The following is an 18,427-nucleotide window of genomic DNA, read 5'->3' as shown; positions in this document are numbered from 1 at the left end:
ACAGGGTTATATTACCTGCTTAAAAGAGAAACAATGATCTTGTATCTCTGCCTGCAAGGAAGAAAGAGGCAAGATAGTGTAAACCTCAGGAGCCTGGACTTTGCAGCCAGACTGCCTGGGTTTGGATGGCAAGGTTGCTGCTGAGCCGAGGCCTGACTCCTGGATTGTGTCCTCATGTGTTAAATAAGGATACTAACAGGACCTGGCATGTAGAGTTGTGCACAGGCTACTATAATAAATAAAGCACAGACTTCTGTGATTTAACTAGAAGTCTATTTCTACTTTACAAGAAATCCAAAACTGATACTTCTGATTGGCAAGCATCATCCCTTCAGTGAGTAAGAGATTCACTGTGTATGGCTCCACTATCTTCAAAGAAAGGTATCCAAGGCTATGTTTCCATCCAATCTCAGATGAGAAAGGTTTTTATGGGCCAGGCCTGATAATGGTGCACATCCCTTCCACTCCCATTCCATTGGTCAGAGTCAGTCACCTGACCACATTTAAGCATATGACTATTTAGAAAATAACTGTGTAGGTCTCTTGCTGCAGCAACCCCAGTGGGAGCACCAGGATCCCGGGCTCGGAACCCGACTACACGGATTGTCTTAAGAAAATGGCAGACAAACCAGACATGGGGGAAATTGCCAGCTTCGATAAGGCCAAGCTGAAGAAAATGGAGACGCAGGAGAAGAACACCCTGCCGACCAAAGAGACCATTGAGCAGGAGAAGAGGAGTGAAATTTCCTAAAATCCTGGAGGATTTCCTACCCCTGTCATCTTCGAGACCCCAGTAGTGACGTGGAGGAAGAGCCACTTGTAAGATGGACATGGGCCACAAGCTGCACTGTGAACCTGGGCACTCTGCGCTGATGCCACCGGCCTCTGGGTCTCTGAAGGGATCCCCCCAATTGGACTGCCAAATTCCCCAGTTTGCCCTGGAATATTATAGAAAATTATTTGTATGAATAATGAAAATAAAACACACTTTGTGGCAAAAAAAAAAAAAAAAAAACAAAGAAAGAAAAGAAAGTAGCTGTGTAATCAGGAAGAAGAAGACTTGGTTTGGTGTACAGCTAGTCTCTAGCCATCACAAGATTTATGCAAAATCAATGAGTTATCATGGATAAAGTACTCACTTTGAACATTATATGCACACTTCTAATGTTTTTCCTAACATTCTATCATGTAAACTTTCAAATACACAAAAAAGTTGAAAAAATGTTATAGTAAACTCTGCACTATCTACCACATAGATCCTACTTTTACACTTTATTCTGTTTGCTTTATCACATTCCTATCTACCTATCCATCCATCTTGCTCTCTATCCATCAGTACACTTCATTTATTCAAAGTAAGTTGCTTGTTGCTTTGGTACATTTTCCCGCTAAATACTTCAATGTGCGTATCATCAGGTGTTTAAGATTTGTTTAAACTTGTTTCTTTTGAACAAATATTACAAAAAAATCCAATACATAAATCTTAAGTGTAGTATTTTATGAGTTTTGATAAATGTATGCACCAGTATGACTGATAGGGTTTGGCTGTGTCCCCACCCAAATCTCATCTTGAATTGTAGCTCCCATAATTCCCATGTGTGGTGGGAGGGACCTCGTGGGAGATAATTGAATCACAGAGGCGGTTTCCCCCATACTGTTCTCAAGGTAGTGAATAAGTCTCATGAGATCTGATGGTTTTATAAGGGGAAACCCCCTTTTTCTTAGTTCTCATTCTCTCTCGCTGTTGCCATGTAAGACGTGCCTTTCACCGTCTGCCATGATCGTGAGGCCTCCCTAGCCACGTGGAACTGTGAGTCAATTAAACCTCTTTTTCCTTATAAATTACCTACCCATTGTGAGGTATGCCTTTATCAGCAGCATGAAAATAGACTAATAGAATGACCAAACACCTATTAATAAATAGATTATCATGATTACGTTAAAAGTCCCCTCTTGCCTTCCCAACAACCAACACTCACTGGCCTTATTGTCCTCACTGAACACAATGACTGTTGTGATTATTTCTACCATAAATTAGTTGTGTCTGCTCTAGAATGTAATATAAATACTATCATACCGTATTAAATATTAAAATACCATTATGTTGTGTGGGGTTTCTTTTATTTAGCATAATGTTTTAGAGATTTAGTCTTATTGCATGCATCAATAATTCAGTCCTTTTAATTAATGAGTTGTATTCCATTATATGAGTGTATCAGAGGGTCCCCACCATCACTTTCCTGTTGTTGGACACAAGAGCTATTATGAATAAAGTGTCATAAACACTCTTGCACAAGTCCTTTTGTGGGCATATGTCTTTACTTGTTTTGAGTGACTACCTAGGAGTAAAACTGCTGGGTTATAGTGAAGGTGCATATTTAGTTTTATGAGAAATTGCATATAAATGACCTTCAGAAAAATAAAGGAAGAGGTGATAAGCAAAGAATGTTCATAAGCCTAGTGATTTTTTTCATTGGCTGGGTATCAGAATCCTCCACAGGGCATAAAAGTAATAGATACTGAGTCCTGTGCCAAACCAACACTAAGGGTTAAAGTGAGAAGTCCTTGTATTTCAAAGGTGCCACAGAAACCACTGTAGTATAGTTGGTGTTAATAACCATGGCTCTGGGTCTTAATGAACTTATTAACAAGAGGAAATTTTACCTGTCTGCGTATCCTCAGGGATGAGCATTGTGCTGAATTAACAGAATTTGGAGAAAAGTACTTAAACTGAAATATTTAACACTGTAGTTTGAATATTAAATATGCTTATTTTACCCTAAGGAAGACATCCAAGATTAGGTATAGAAATTTAAACCTCAAGTAATTTCAGTTAACAGTCTTGTGTTACACATGTACTTCACATTTATATTTTCAAGGTTAATAAGCAACACTTAACAACTAAGGTCATATTCATCATTATTTTTCCATAGAAGCTGCAAAGTGCCTTGCAGGTGCTCAAAAGATACTTCTCAAATAAGTTAAAAAATAGAATGTAACGGAGTGGTTCTTCTTGGATTCATTTTAGCATCAGAAAATGCACACTTAAATTCTGAGGACAAACAATTCTAGAACGTTAGCCTGTGTTTAAATTTTTAAACATGCTAAAATCACAAACAAGAAAAGTTCCATGCCCCAATATATTGACTTCTGTGAGTCTAAAGACCATGGAGAAATTCCAAAAGTTCAACCAACTAGTTCATGGGTTCAATATTTAATTCAACTCTGGAGAGTCAACTGCATGTCTCTATCAACCACATGCCCTGAATTTTTCTGCCTCCACTTAAAATTTCAAATTAGGTGCCAAACTCACAGAAAGTAGTCACTTTTATTTATTTTTACCAGACCTAGATCCAGGTAGAAAAACCCATTTTGAACCTGCAAATCCTCAGATCCCTTACACGTTTCCTGCTCTTCTCTTCATGTTTTCCCCTACTCAAATGTCTCAGTCCCTAGGACTCCTTTGATTCCATTTCTCACTCCAACTCATCTTATGAATCTAGACTGTATTACATAGCACTGACTTATTGTATTTATTTCCATTATTTTTCTTAGAAAAACCAGCCCTGGAACTATAATGCCATATTTACAGGTTATCGTTTAGTTTAGAGATATTTTGGGTCACTTATGGAGGATTTTGACTAAGAAAATTCAAACTAATTGTACAGAAAGATCTGATAAAGTTTTGAGCAAGACATGTCTCTTGTATTCTTTTATGTGTCCAATGAATGTTTATCGAAAATGAATAAATGACTGATGTAAAGTAGCAAATGCATGGTGCTCTGACAGCAACAGACCTGTGCTCTAAACTGCTTACTAATTGAATAACCTTAATTTAGTCCTGTTTTCCTCACCTAGAAACCTAAAACTAAGAACTACGTCTCAGGATGGCTATATAGCGATGATATGATTGATATTGAAATGATTTGTAAACAAATGAGCTCAATACAAATGTTAGCTATAATTGATTAAAAAATGATTTGCAGGTAAAATCAGGACATTTTCCTATCCCAAATTAAGACTTTTTTCTTTAACATTGGAATTATTTATTTATTTTTATTATACTTAAAGTTCTGGGATACATGCACAGAAAGTGCAGGTTTGTTACACAGGTATAAACTTGCCATGGTGGTTGCTGCACCCATCAACCCATCAAGTACACCAGGTATTTCTTCTAATACTATCCTTCCCCTAGCCCCCCTCCCCCTGACAGGCCCTAGTGTGTGATGTTTCCCTCCCTGTGTCCACATGTTCTCATTGTTCAACACCCACTTATGAGTGAGAACATGTGGTGTTTGGTTTTCTGTTCCTGTGTTAGTTTGCTGAGAATCATGGTTTCCAGCTTCATCCGTGCCCCTGCAAAGGACATAAACTCATCTTTTTTATGGCTGCATAGTATTCCATGTTGTATATGTGCCATACTTTCTTTATCCAGTCTATCACTGATGGGGATTTGGGTTGGTTCCAAGTCTTTGCTATTATGAAGAGTGCTGCAATAAACATATATTTACGTGTGTCTTTATAATACAATGATTTATAATCCTTTGGGTATATACCCAGTAATTGGATTGCTGGGTCAAATGGTATTTCTTTAGGAATCACCACCCTGTCTTCTACAATGATTCAACTAATTTACATTCCCACCAACAGTGTAAAAGCATTCCTAATTTTCCACATCCTCTCCAGCATGTTGTTTCCTGACTTTTTAATGATCATCATTCTAACTGACATAGGATGATATCTCATTGTGGTTTTGATTTGCACTTCTCTAATTATCAGCGATGATGAGCTTTTTTTCATGTTTGTTGTTCACATAAACATGAAAGTGTCTGTTCATATACTTTGCCCACTTTTTGATGAGGTTGTTTGTTTCTTTCTAGTAGACTTGTTTAAGTTCCTTGTAGATTCTGTGTTAGCTCTTTGTCAGATGGATAGATTGCAAAAATTTTCTCCCACTCTGCAAGTTGCCTATTCACTCTGATGATAGTTTCTTTTGCTGTGCAGAAGCTTTTTAGTTTAATTAGATCCCATTTGTCAATTTTGGCTTTTGTTGCCATTGCTTTTGGTGTTTTAGTCATGAAGTCTTTGCCTATGCCTATGTTCTGAATGGTATTGCCTAGGGTTTCTTCTAGAGTTTTTATGGTTTTAGGTCTTATGTTTAAGTCTTTAATCCATCTTAAGTTAATTTTTGTATAAGGTATAAGGAAGGGACCCAGTTTCAGTTTTCTGCATATGGCTAGCCAGTTTTCCCAATACCTTTTATTAAGTAAGGAATCCTTTCCACATTGAGAGTTTTTGTCAGGCTTGTCAAAGATCAAGTGGTTTTAGATGTGTGGCATTATTTCTGAGGCCTCTGTTTTGTTCCATTGGTCTACAAATCTGTTTTTGTACCAGTAACATTCTGTTTTGGTTACTGTAGCCTTGCAGTATAGTTTGAATTCAAGTAGTATGATGCCTCCAGCTTTGTTCTTTTTGCTTAGGATTGTCTTATATACAGGCTTTTTTTTTATGGTTCCATAGGGAATTTAAATTAATATTTTCTAATTCTATGAAGAAAGTCAATGGTGGCTTGATGGGGATAGCATTGAGTCTATAAATCACCATGCAATATGGCCATTTTCATGATATTGATTCTTCCTATCCATGAGAATGGAATGTTTTTCCATTTGTCTGTGTCCTCTTTTATTTCCTTGAGCAGTGGTTTGTAGTTCTCCTTGAAGAGGTCCTTCACATCCCTTGTAAGCTGTATTCCTAGGTATTTCATTTTCTTTGTAGAAATTGTGAATGGAGTTCACTCATGATTTGGCTCTCTTTTTGTCTATTTTTAGTGTTAGGAATGCTTGTAATTTTTACACATTGATTTTGTATCCTGAGACTTTGCTGAAGTTGCTTATCAGCTTTAGGAAATTTGGGACTGAGATGATGAAGTTTTCTAAATATACAATCATGTCATCTGCAAACCAAGGCAATTTGACTTCCTCTCTTCCTATTTGAATACCCTTGATTTCCTTCTCCTGCCTGATTGCCTTGGCCAGAACTTCAAATATTATGTTGAACAAGAGTGTTGATAGAGGGCATCCTTGTCTTGTTCTGGTTTTCAAAGGGAATGGTTCCAGTTTTTGCCCTTTTGGTATGATATTGGCTGTGGGTTTGTCATAAATAGCTCTTATTATTTTGGGATACGTTCCATCAATACATAGTTTATTGAGAGCTTTTAGCATGAAAGGGTGTTGAATTGTATCAAAAGCCTTTTCTGCATCTATTGAGATAATCATTTGGTTTTTGTCATTGGTTTTGTTTATGTGATGGAATATGTTTATTGATTTGTGTATGTTGAACCAGCCTTGCATCCCAGGAATGAAGCCGAATTGATGGTGGATAAGCTTTTGATGTTCTAGTGGATTTGGTTTGCCAGTATTTTATTGAGGATTTTTGCATCAATGTTCATGAGGAATATTGGCCTGAAATTTTCTTTTTTTATTGTATCTCTGCCAGGTTTTGGTATCAGGATGATGGTGACCTCAGAAACTGAGTTAGGGAGGATTACCTCTTTTCTATTGTTTGGAATAGTTTCAGAAAGAATAGTACCAGCTCCTCTTTATACCTCTGGTAGAATTTGGCTGTGAATCCATCTGGTCCTGGGCTTTATTCGGTTAGTAGGCTATTAATTACTGCTTCAATTTCAGAACTTATTATTGGTCTACTCAGGGATTTGATTTCTTCCTGGTTTAGTCTTGGGAAGGAGTATGAGTCTAGGAATTTATCCATTTCTTCTAGATTTTCTAGTTTATTTACATAGAGGTGTTTATAATATTCTCTGATGGTAGTTTGTATTTCTGTGGGATCAGTGTTGATATCCCCTTTATCACTTTGTACTGTGTCTATTTGATTCTTCTCTCTTTTCTTCTTTATTAGTCAGGCTAGTGGTTTATCTGTTCTGTTGATCTTTTCAAAAAACCATCTCCTGGATTCATTGATTTTTTGAAGGGTTTTTTATGTCTCTATCTCCTTCAGTTCTGCTCTGATCTTAGTTATTTGTTGTCATCAGCTAGCTTTTGAATTTGTTTGCTCTTGCTTCTCTAGTTCTTTTAATTGTGATATTAGGTTGCCAATTTTAGATCTTTCCCACATTTTCCTGTGGGCATTTAGTGCTATAAGTTTCTCTCTAAACACAGCTTTAGCTGTGTCCCAGAGATTCTCGTACATTGTGTCTTTGTTTTCATTGGTTTCAAAGAACTTTTTTATTTCTGCCTTAATTTCATTCTTTACCCAGTAGTCATTCAGGAGCAGGCTGTTCATTTTTCATGTAGTTGCGGGGTTTTGAGTGACTTTCTTAATCCTGACTTTTCATTTGATTGCACTGTGGTCTGAGAGACTGTTTGTTATGATTTCCATTCTTTCCATTGGCTGAGGAGTGTTTTACTTCCAATTATGTGGTCAATTTTAAAGTAAGTGCTATGTGGTGCTGAGAAGAATGTATATTCTATTGATTAGGGGTGGAGAGTTCTGTAGATGTCTATTAGGTCCACTTGGATCAGAGCTGAGTTCAAGTCCTGAATATCCTTGTTAATATTCTGTCTTATTGATCTACTATTGACAGTGGTGTATTAAAGTCTCTAACTATTATTGTGTGAGAGTCTGAGTCTCTTTGTAGGTCTCTAGGAATTTGCTTTATGAATCTGGGTACTCCTGTATTGGGTGTATATATATTTAGGACAATTATCTCTTCTTGTTGCATTGATCACTTTACTATTATGTAATGCCCTTCTTTGTCTCTTTTTGATCTCTGTTAAAGTCTGTTTGATCAGAGACTAGAATTGCAACCCCTGCTTCTTTTTTGCTTCCATTTGCTTCGTATATATTCCTCCATCCCTTTATTTTGAGCCTATGTGTGTCTTTGCACATTAGATGGATCTCCTGAATACAGCACACTGATGAGTTTTGACTCTTTATCCAGTTTACCAGTCTGTGTCTTTTAACAGGGGCATTTAGCCCATTTACATTTAAGGCTAATATTGTTATCTGTGAATTTGATCCTGTCATTAGGATGCTAGCTGGTTATTTTGCCCATGAGTTGATGCAGTTTCTACAAAGTGTTTATGGTCTTTACAATTTGATAGGTTTTTGCCGTGACTGGTACCAGTTTTTCCTTTCCATATTTAGTGCTTCCTTCAGGAGTTCTTGAAAGGCAGGTCTGGTGATGACAATATCTCTCAGCATTTGCTTGTCTGTAAAGGATTTAATTTCTCCTTCACTTATGAAGCTTAGTGGGCTGGATATGAAATTCTGGGTTGAAAATTATTTTAAGAATGTTAAATATTGGCCCCCACTCTCTTCTGGCTTGTAGAGTTTCTGCAGAGAGATCCATTGTTTGTCTGATGGGCTTCCCTTTGTGGGTAATCTGAACTCTCTCCCTGGCTGCCCTTAACATTTTTTCCATTTCAACCTTGGTGAATCTGACGATTATGTGTCTTGGGGTTGCTCTTTTCAAGGAGTATTTTTGTGGTGTTCTCTGTATTTCCTGAATTTGAATGCAGTCCTGTCTTGCTAGGTTGTGGAAGTTCTCCTGGAAAATATCCTGAAGAGTGATTTCCAACTTGGTTCCATTCTCCCTGTGACTTTCAGGTACACCAATCAAACGTAGGTTTCATCTTTTCACATAGTCCCATATTTCTTGGAGGCTTTGTTCCTTTTTATTCTTTTTTCTCTAATCTTGTCTTCACACTTTATTTCATTAAGTTGATCTTCAATCTCTGATATCCTTTATTCTATTTGATCGATTTAGCTCTTGATACTTGTGTATGCTTCATGAAGTTCCCTTGTTGTGTTTTTCAGTTCCATCAGGTTATTTATGTTCTTCTCTAAACTGGTTATTCTATTTAGCATTCCTCTAACCTTTTTTCAAGGTTCTTAACTTCCTTGTATTGGGTTGGAGCATGCTCCTTTAGCTCAGAGGAGTTTGTTATTACCCACTTTCTGAAGCCTACCTCTGCTAACGGACAGACTGCCTCCTCAAGTGGGTCCCTGGCCCCTATGCCTCCTGACTGAGAGTCACCTCCCAGCAGGGGTTGACAGACACCTCATTCAGGAGAGGTCTGGCTGGTATCTGGTGGGTGCCCATCTGGGATGAAGCTTCCTGAAGAAAGAACAGACAGCAATCTTTGTTGTTCTGCAGCCTCTGCTGGTGACACCCAGGCAAACAGGGTCTGGAGTGGTCCTCCAGCAAACTCCAGCAGACCTGTAGCAGAGGGGCCTAACTGTCAGAAGGAAAACTAACCAAAAAAAAGGAATTGCATCAACATCAACAAAAAGGATGTCCACACAAAAACCCCATCGAAAGATCACCAGCATCAAAGACCAAAGGTAAATATATTCAAGAGGATGAGGAAAAACCAGTGCAAAAAGGTGGAAAATTCCAAAAACCAGAACGCTTCTTCTCCTCCAAAGGATCACATCTCCTTGCCAGCAAGGGAACAAAACTGGATGGAGAAAGAGTTTGACCAAATTAAGACTTTTTGTTGTCTTTGTTTTATGAAGTCTGTTGAGAGCCCATTATTGCCTTTTGGAAAGAAACTACACTTCAAGTCGGTGTGACCTAAAGAAGGAAGTGAGTTCAGCAACTGTAATCACACAATATTGAGCTATGTCTGGCAATGTCTGGTTAGATCCGTATGTCAGATATTTTTGCCAAATGTTGAATCAAAATCCAGATATTTTCTGAGCTAGACTTCAAAGGGTTGTTGTTAACTCCAAGGTTTTCATTCTTGAAAACTAAACATTTTCTTAATAACATCATCATCCATGAAAAAGCAATCTTCTTTTTCTGAGAAAATCTTTCTTGGGAGAAATCTTCTGTTCCTTGTTAAAAGCACAAGCCCACTAAATGATCTGAATGATTATCTGATGAGAGATTTTTCCAAACTATTTTCTTTTAATGAACTTTAGTTTTGCCCAGAGCAATTTTATAGCAAAGTAGATCACTGTAATAAAGAAATTGTTGGTTTTGTCAATGCAAACACACCACAATAGTTCTGGGCTTCTGCTCTTCAGTCAAACTGTATTTCCTCTTTTTGTTGTATATGTTTAAGGTGTACAACTAAAACATAATATTTTGATATACTTATCTTGATAGACACACATGGCAAAGCGATTTCTACATTAAGCAAATTAACACACTCATCATCTCATATACTGTAGTTACCTTTCTGTTTCTTTGTGGTAAGAGTACCTAATATCTACTCTCTTAGCAAGTTATTAGTGTACAAAAGTATTAACCATAGTCCGGGGAGTGTACATTAGATCTCCAGACTTATTCATCCTATATAACTACAATGTTGAGCCTTGTCATATATCTCTTCTCCTTTCATCTTAAGCTCCAGGGATGTGAAATCTTAAGCACATTTCATGTATAGAAACAACTGCTTGCTGGACTCCTTAGTGGTGAGGGGCATAATATTTTGTAAGGCACAAGGTTTATAGAATATGTGGATATGAGAATATCATCTTGTGACTATTCCCCGGGAAATCACAATAATTAACCAAAATGCCAAGGTATTTAGATGTATGTTCCTATTCTCCCAAAAGGACTTCCTTAGTTTCCCTGGCACTACATGGTACTAGCTCTCATAGTTTGGAGGATTTGGTGGATTCATTTCATAAAACCAGAAGGTTTCACAGCGAATCATTAAGGAAAAAAACATCCCTTATAGGATTCTTTGGCTGATTTTATTCCATTGTGCCCATGAATTTAGCATGATGTATTCTCCCACTGGAACATAGTCTAGCACACTATACCTGTAGTTACTCAATCACCTTTCTTTGACCTGCTAGTCCTTGAAGGTATTACATAAGTTCCTTTCACCTTAAAAATTCTGAAGAACAGTGTTCACTGGCCGCCTCCCTTTTAAAGCACTCTCCCTGTAATTCCACACAGCCTTCCCCAGTGCGCTAGTCGTGGACAGCATTTCACAGTAGGGAAGGATCTAAGAGATTCCCTATGAACCCACTTTTCACAACCTCAGCACTTGTTTGTGAAAAGTGAGTTCACATGGAATACCTCAGGTCTGCACACGTGCTTGATACCTGTGACCAGAACCTGGGGGTCACGCACCTCCTTGGGGCTCCTTCCTGGGATAGCGGACCTCCCTCAGTTTCCAGTGCACCCCAGGGTGCCCCATCTCCCACTTCTGGAGCCCCCTTTCTTTTACTCTCCCCTGATGTCTTCTCTCCTCCGGCTTCCTCCTCTTTCTGTCACACACACACACACACACACACACACACACACATACACACACACTACATCCTGGGCTCCTCTCTGTTTTGTTGGTGAAGTAGGAGGTGGGACTGGGACACTGGACCAAACTGAGGACTAGCTAAAACAGTTCTGGGGAAGAAGCACCTCCCCAAGATATGCCCACCAGTGTGCTATGTCAGTTTACCATCACCATGGCAACACCTGGAAGTTACCACCCCTTTCCATGGCAACAACCCAACAACCCAGAAGTTACTGCCTTTATCCTAGAAATTTCTGCTTAAACTACTCCTAGAAATTTCTGCATAAACTACTCCTTAATTTTCATAGAATTAAAGTATAAATATGGCTGCAAAAGCTCCTCTGAGCTGCTACTCTGAGCACACTACCTATGAGGTAGCCCTGCTGGGCAAGGAGCAGTATGTCTGCTGCTGTTGTACACTGCCGCATCAATAAATGTTGCTATTTAACACCATTGGCTGGCCCTCGAATACTTTCCTGGGTGACCCAAGAATCCTCCCTGGGAAAGCCCCAATTTAGGGGCTGGCCTGCCCTGCATCACTTGCATGCCAGAGTGGCCCAGAACCTGGGGTCCTGGGATGGGCTTCTCCATGTGAACCCTATTGACCTTATGGACTTTGGCTTTCCCCTGGGACCTCACTGTGCCTTTTCATTTAGTTGGCAAGGACCTCTGACTTGCCACCCCATGCATACTCTAGTTCTTGGGTGCTGTGTGAGAGGCATGGAATTTGGAACCCTAACGCCCTTATCTGGGACCCCCTTATCTGGAACCCTGTTGATCTGCTTGGTTCTGGTTACTTCCATTTCCTGCCCCCTAAACACATGTATACCTAAGTATTTCCGTGTACTGCCCAGCTGCTGTTAGGATTCAACACTGCTCCCTGCCCGACATACCTGCTCTTATTCTTTATGGAGTCTTAAATATTGTATTAGTCTATTCTCATACTGCTAATAAAGACACACTCAAGACTGGGTAATTTATAAAGGAAAGAGGTTTAATGAACTCACAGTTCCACATGGCTGGGGAGGCCTCACAATCATGGTGGGAGGCAAAGGAGAAGCAAAAGCACATTTTACATGGTGGGAGGCATGAGAGCTTGTGCAGGGGAACTCCCCCATATAAAACCATCAGATCTCATGAGACTTATTCACTAGCACGAGAATAGTTTGGGGAAAACTGCCCCCCATGATTCAGTTATCTCCACCTTGCCCCGTCCTTGACACGGGGCGATTATTACAATTCAAGGTGAGATTTGGGTGGCAACACAGACAAACCATATCAGATATAAACCTGGATGGAGCTTTTCATATATTTCAATGTGTGCTTACAAAAATTCTCTTGCGAATGCTTTCACTCTCCAGCTGCACTTTGCCAATTCAGATACCACCCTGATCAGTGGCTAAGACTGGTCAATTATGACATCACCTACCTTTCTAGTCTTACTCTAATTAAAATCCACGTTATCTATTCCCTTTTTTTCAGCCAAACCAACTAACCTTGACTGCCTGAGAAGCCAGGACTGCCCCAACCTCACAACTGCTTTCCTTCCTCTCTCCTTTCTATTTGTCTAAATCCCACCCACCCAGCTTTCTGGCTCAGTTACATGGGAGTCTTCCCGCATCTCCATAGCCCTCTGCTGTCTTCTGCAGTTATAACAGTGCATTGCTTTCACCAGTTGAATGCAAACATCCCTCATCAAAGGATGCACACCAGATCAGTGATTTTCAAGCCTGACCATGCATGAGAAACATTGAAAATACGGATAACAGGCCCATGCTCAAGTCCTACTGACTTCACAAATGCCAAGACTTCTTTGCATCCTCAAAGCGTATGCATCATAAACAATAATTATTCATGGTGACCTTAGTTTCTTGTTTTTGTCAGTGAACTAATAAATTACTTTTATTAAGTAAACCACCTAATCTAATGGCTGACATGTAATAGTATTCCGTAAATGCTAATTATTTCCCCTACTTTTTACTTTTGTTGCCATAAGTTTTATAGCTTTCATTTGTTTACATAAATATTTTAATAGATTTCTATCTCCTGTATTACTTTCTATCCTGTATATTTTTGGCTTCCTCAGTCAAAGGTTTTCTGGCTCACTCTTGACCTTCAATGATCCCTTTTAGACTCTGACATTTTGAGATTAAATTCGTTACTTAGTCTGCCTATTTCTCAAACTTCTATACAATTATATTTCCTGCCACCTACACTTTTCTACTTTTAGCCCTGATCCTTGCTTCTTTATTTTTTGCTTTAATTTTCTTCTAGCAAGTAGTGAAGTAGACCTTGAAATTTCATGGCCAATGACTTCTGTTTTTATAATATTTTTACTTATTTAAATTACCTTTGTTGAACATTATTGGAAGACCTTGGAACACCCTACAATTTCAGTTTTCTGTCTGCCCGTAGAGGAGGGAAAGCAAGCAGAGGATTTCAAACTAAAAGAGATATTAGATATAATCAGTCTACCTGCTCCATTTTATACACAAAGCACCTGAGATACACAGGTAAAGTGAATTATCAAAGGTCATAGTGCTACTTAGTGACAGATTCACTTTTTCAGGGAGAAAGAGCCAGTTCATTTTTGATTGTGACATTTTAAAATTTTACAATGGTTTTCACATCTGCCTTTCTTCCATATTTAGTCTCTTAAAATGACAGAATAACATTGACCAATCATGGATTTAATGGTTTTAACACATTTGCCTCTTCAATTCCTATTCACAGCACCTAATATTCCTTTGAAATACCAGAAAGACCCAGGAGTGGCCAACAGTAAATCTCTTCCTTCCAGAATTGAAAAGGTCAAGCTGTCTGAAAGCTCTGTGCTGGGGTGCCACCTGTCCTGAGCTGGTACCTCTCCATAGTTGGAGGACTTTAAATGTACCAGTGGAAAAAGCATTTGCCCCTTAAAGAGGGAGAAAGAAAATCACTCCACAAAACTCAGTAGATCTGGCTATGAGGTCTTCCCTCCTTTCCTTTCTCTTCAGGTTCACTTTTGCTTTTGTTTTGTGTGTGTGTGTGTGTGTGTTTTTTTTTTCCAGTGGAGCAAGAGAGACCAAAACTTAACTTGAGTCAGAAGGAACAAGACAGTAATGGCTGCCATTAATGTCCCACATCTAACGTATGTACTTCAGAGAAAGATAACACAAACTGCGAAAGTGATGCAATTCACACCTCCAAGGAGGTAGAAGGCCCAACAGCATAGGGAGAAAGAAAGTGGAAAGACAAAGTATCCAGATCATCCCAGGCTCAGGGGCTGACAACGGCTACAAAGTAGCTGCAGAAAAACCTGTGGTCCTTTCAGACCATGGGAGTGTTTACAATCCACATAGTGTCAGGGAGATTCTGTCTTCCATGCACCAGAGAAAAAACTTCCAGTTCTTCAGAGAGAAGGGAATGTGCAGACAGCCTTGGCAGAGTGGGTCCTGCATTCCCTGTGTGTTTGCGGGTGGTGGGGAGGAGGTGGAGTGTCCAACCGGGACAATCCCACCCAGCGCCTTTGGATGGCAGGTGACCCAGTGGTCTGCAGCAGCCCTCGATGAGGCAGGAGGTGGAGGTGGTGAAGGGAACTTCTCTGCAGCAGTTGAGCTGCGCAGGACAGACAGCATAGAGACTGTTGTGTAAAAGGTCTGTGGCTTAAGACCACCAAAGAGAAGAGGCGCAAGCTGTGCACTTTGCCAGCGTCTTTGCTTATTGGCGCTAATAATGAACTAAGGAGAGAAGAGAGAGAAGAGGCAGCAGCTACTAACGATGCTTGAGGACTGTGTAGCTATGAGGAAAGCCAAGGGTGAACCAAATCCAAAGTAATGAGGCTGATTCCTTTCCAATGCTTGACAACTGCTGGCGCTTTCCAGTTTCTTTATTGCACCAAGGTTACTAGAAGCAGTTTAATGAATAGAGAAGAGGCACTCCCAGGAGACTGACCAGTTGACCAATGATGTGGATGTGTGGGCTCGAGACTGGCCCACACCTTCAGGAGGGGGTCAAGAGCCTCAGCCAAAGGTGGGAGAGCCTGGGCACAGTCATTTTGCCAATGCTCAGGAGTGGGTGAGGCTTCCCCGCTGATGCCCCAAATGGCAGGTCAGCTATGTCTTGAAACCAGAGATCCTGGACAGTTTTGCTAAGTGTAGTCAGAGGGTGCAGTCAGAGAACATGGAAAATGGGTGTGGGGAGAACTCCAGGTGCCACCAAACATATTTAAAATATTTAAAAACATTATTTTTAAATATTTTAAACATATTTAAAAATAATCTTCCAAAAGTAACAATATAATCCAGAGGAAACTTAATTGCCTCTCCAGAAGAAAACTACATTTTAAAAGTAAAACAACAAAATCTAAACATTTACATATGTTGTGCACATGTACCCTAGAACATAAAGTATAATTAAAAATCTAAATATTTAATAATGTGACATATGCAGTGTTTCCCACTCAATCAAAAAATACCTCACATGCAAAGGATAAGCAAATTAAGATCCACAAGCAGTAGGAAAATGAGTAAGGAATGATGGAAACTATAGAGGTATCAAGGAAGAACTTCAGAACATCAACTACAAATCTTATAAATGTGCTCCAGGATTTACAGTAAAATATCACCATGTTAAGGATACTTGGAAATGAAACATCTACAGATGAAAAACTAAATGTATAAAGTAAAATATTTACTGGATAAGATTAACAGATTTGACATAGCAGGAGAAAAAAAACTCAGCGAATTTGAGAGCATAGCAATAGAAACTTTCCAACATTACACACAGAAGACAAAAGGCTAGAAAGGAATGAAAAAGTCTCAGTGATCTGTGGGTCCATATTGGGCAGCCTCAGAAGGAGGCTACATATTGGGCAACATGTAGTTGAAGTCTCAGAAGGAGAAGTGAGAGGGAGGAAAAGAGACAGAAAAAGTTCCTGAAGAAATAATGGTTGAAAACTTTTCAAACGTTAGGAAAACTGTAAATTCACAGATACAAGGAAACCCAAACTGAATAAGTGTAAAGAAAAACATAACTGTTAATCCCACATTCATTTCCAATAATAGTTTTCTTAAAAAATGTGAGGGCATAATAAAGACATTTGGAGAAATAAAAGCCAAGGAATGTGTTTACAACAGCCAAGAAAGTTCTTCAGAAAGAAAAAAAAAAAGAAAAAGATACCAAATGGAGATTAGGATCTGTGCAAAAGAATGAAGAACACTGGAAATGGTGTGTATGTGGGTAAATAGAAAATATTGTCCTATACCTATGTTCATTTCTTTAAAAGAAGATTGAATGCTCTGAAAATTATACATCAATAAAGTGGTTTAAAATTTTAAAGACAGTTTACTATTTGAAAAAGTATTAATGTCTTGTGAGATTTAAAACATATAGAAATAAAATACTCAGAAATACAGGTAAGAGAACGGGAGGAGAGAAATGTAAATATGCTCTTAGGATGTTCTTAATTTATATGTGAATGATTCTGACATTAGTTGAAAGTAGACTGTGATAAATTAAAGATGCGCGTTGTAAACCCCAGAACAGCCACTAAAAAAATACACCGAAGATATAAAACTAACAGGTCAATCATAGAGATAACATTGAATATTAGGTAATACTAAATTAATCCATAAAAAGTTAAAAAAAAAAGAAAAAAAGCAAAAAGCACAAGGATACAATAGAAAACAAATAAAAGATGGTTTATGTAGTCCAACCATATTGATAATTACATTAAGTGTAAATGTAGGAGAGGATTTGATTATGAAGGGACAGCATGAGAGAAATCTGCATGAGGGGGAGATGGAACCGTTCTGTACTTTAATTGTGGCAGTGGTTACATGACCATAAGCACCTGTCAAAATTCATAGAAATGTGCATCAGAAAGTGAATTTACTTTGTGTATTTAATACCATAACTTTCAAAAATTAAAAGGAATGCTCAACATTATTAGTTGTCAGAGAAATCAAAATTAAAACCAAAATGTGATGCCACAATACCAAGCCTGAAGCGATAGAAATTCTCAGCCATTGCAGGTGGGAACGTCAAAAGGTACAGCCACTTCAAAAACACTGAAAGTTTCTTCTCAAATTAAACATGCACTTGCCATCTTAACCAGCAGTACCACTCCTAGGTATTTACTTAAAAGAAATAAAACATATGCCCACATAAAGATTCATGTGTAAAGGTCCATTATAACTCTCTTCATAGTAGCCCCAAATTGGGAACATTTCAAAGTTCTATCTACAGGTAAATGCAGAAAAAGGTACTATATATCCATACAATGGAACACTACTCTGCTATACCAGTAGATACATGTCACATGGTGAATGAATCTCAAAAACGGGGAACACACTGCTGATACATGTGACCTCATGGATGAATCCCAAAAGCAGACTCAAGTAAATTAAAAGGCAGGGCTGGGCCAGGATTACATCTGTAATCCCAGCACTTCGGGAGGCCGAGGCGGGCAGATCATAATGTCAGGAGATTAAGACCATCCTGGCTAACACGGTGAAACCCCATCTCTACTAAAAATACAAAAGTAGCTGGGTGTGGTGGCACGTGCCTGTAGTCCCAGCTACTTGGGAGGCCAAGGTAGGACAATCGCTTGAACCCGGGAGGCGGAGGTTGCAGTGAGCCTAGATCATGCCACTGCACTCCAATCTGGCGACAGAGCAAGACTCCGTCTCAAAAAAGAAAAAAAAAAGGCAGGGCTAAGGGTCCGCTGAAAACCCCTCAGTGTGAGTGCAGTGGAAAGAGAGCAGCAGCAATTGTGGGAAGAAGTGGGCACAGGAAGGAAGACTGGAAGGCATAAGCAGAGTTTTGACTATGGAGAGCAATAAATTGGATCATTTTCATTGCATTTGAGCCTCAGAACATGAAGTTTTAAAAAGAAGACACCTGAATGGTCACTGTTTGAGCAAATCAACCTGTTACTTAAAGCTATTGTTATTCCTAAATGGAATTATACAATCCAAAGCTTTAAATTTCTTGGCTATAAGTACAAATATATGTGGTGCTTTTCCCATCACTTATGAATTCAACAAATGAAAAATAAAGCAGTGTCAGACTTCATATAACTTCAATTTCAGTGACAGAAATAGACTCTAACCACACAGAAATAGATACATAACATAATAAAAGAGAGGGGCAAGTGCTTTAGAACAAAAGAA

General features: G+C 38.9%; 1 pseudogene; it reads left to right on the top strand.

The window, feature by feature from the left end:
• The first annotated feature begins 566 nt into the window (after positions 1-566).
• Positions 567-811, top strand: LOC111521092 (annotated as a pseudogene).
• The last annotated feature ends 17,616 nt before the right edge of the window (positions 812-18,427 follow it).

The sequence above is a fragment of the Piliocolobus tephrosceles genome, chromosome 7 (assembly GCF_002776525.5).
Source record: "Piliocolobus tephrosceles isolate RC106 chromosome 7, ASM277652v3, whole genome shotgun sequence".
Classification (NCBI taxonomy): domain Eukaryota; kingdom Metazoa; phylum Chordata; class Mammalia; order Primates; family Cercopithecidae; genus Piliocolobus; species Piliocolobus tephrosceles.
Note: the sequence above shows the minus strand (reverse complement) of the source record. Positions and strands in the feature narration are given on the sequence as shown.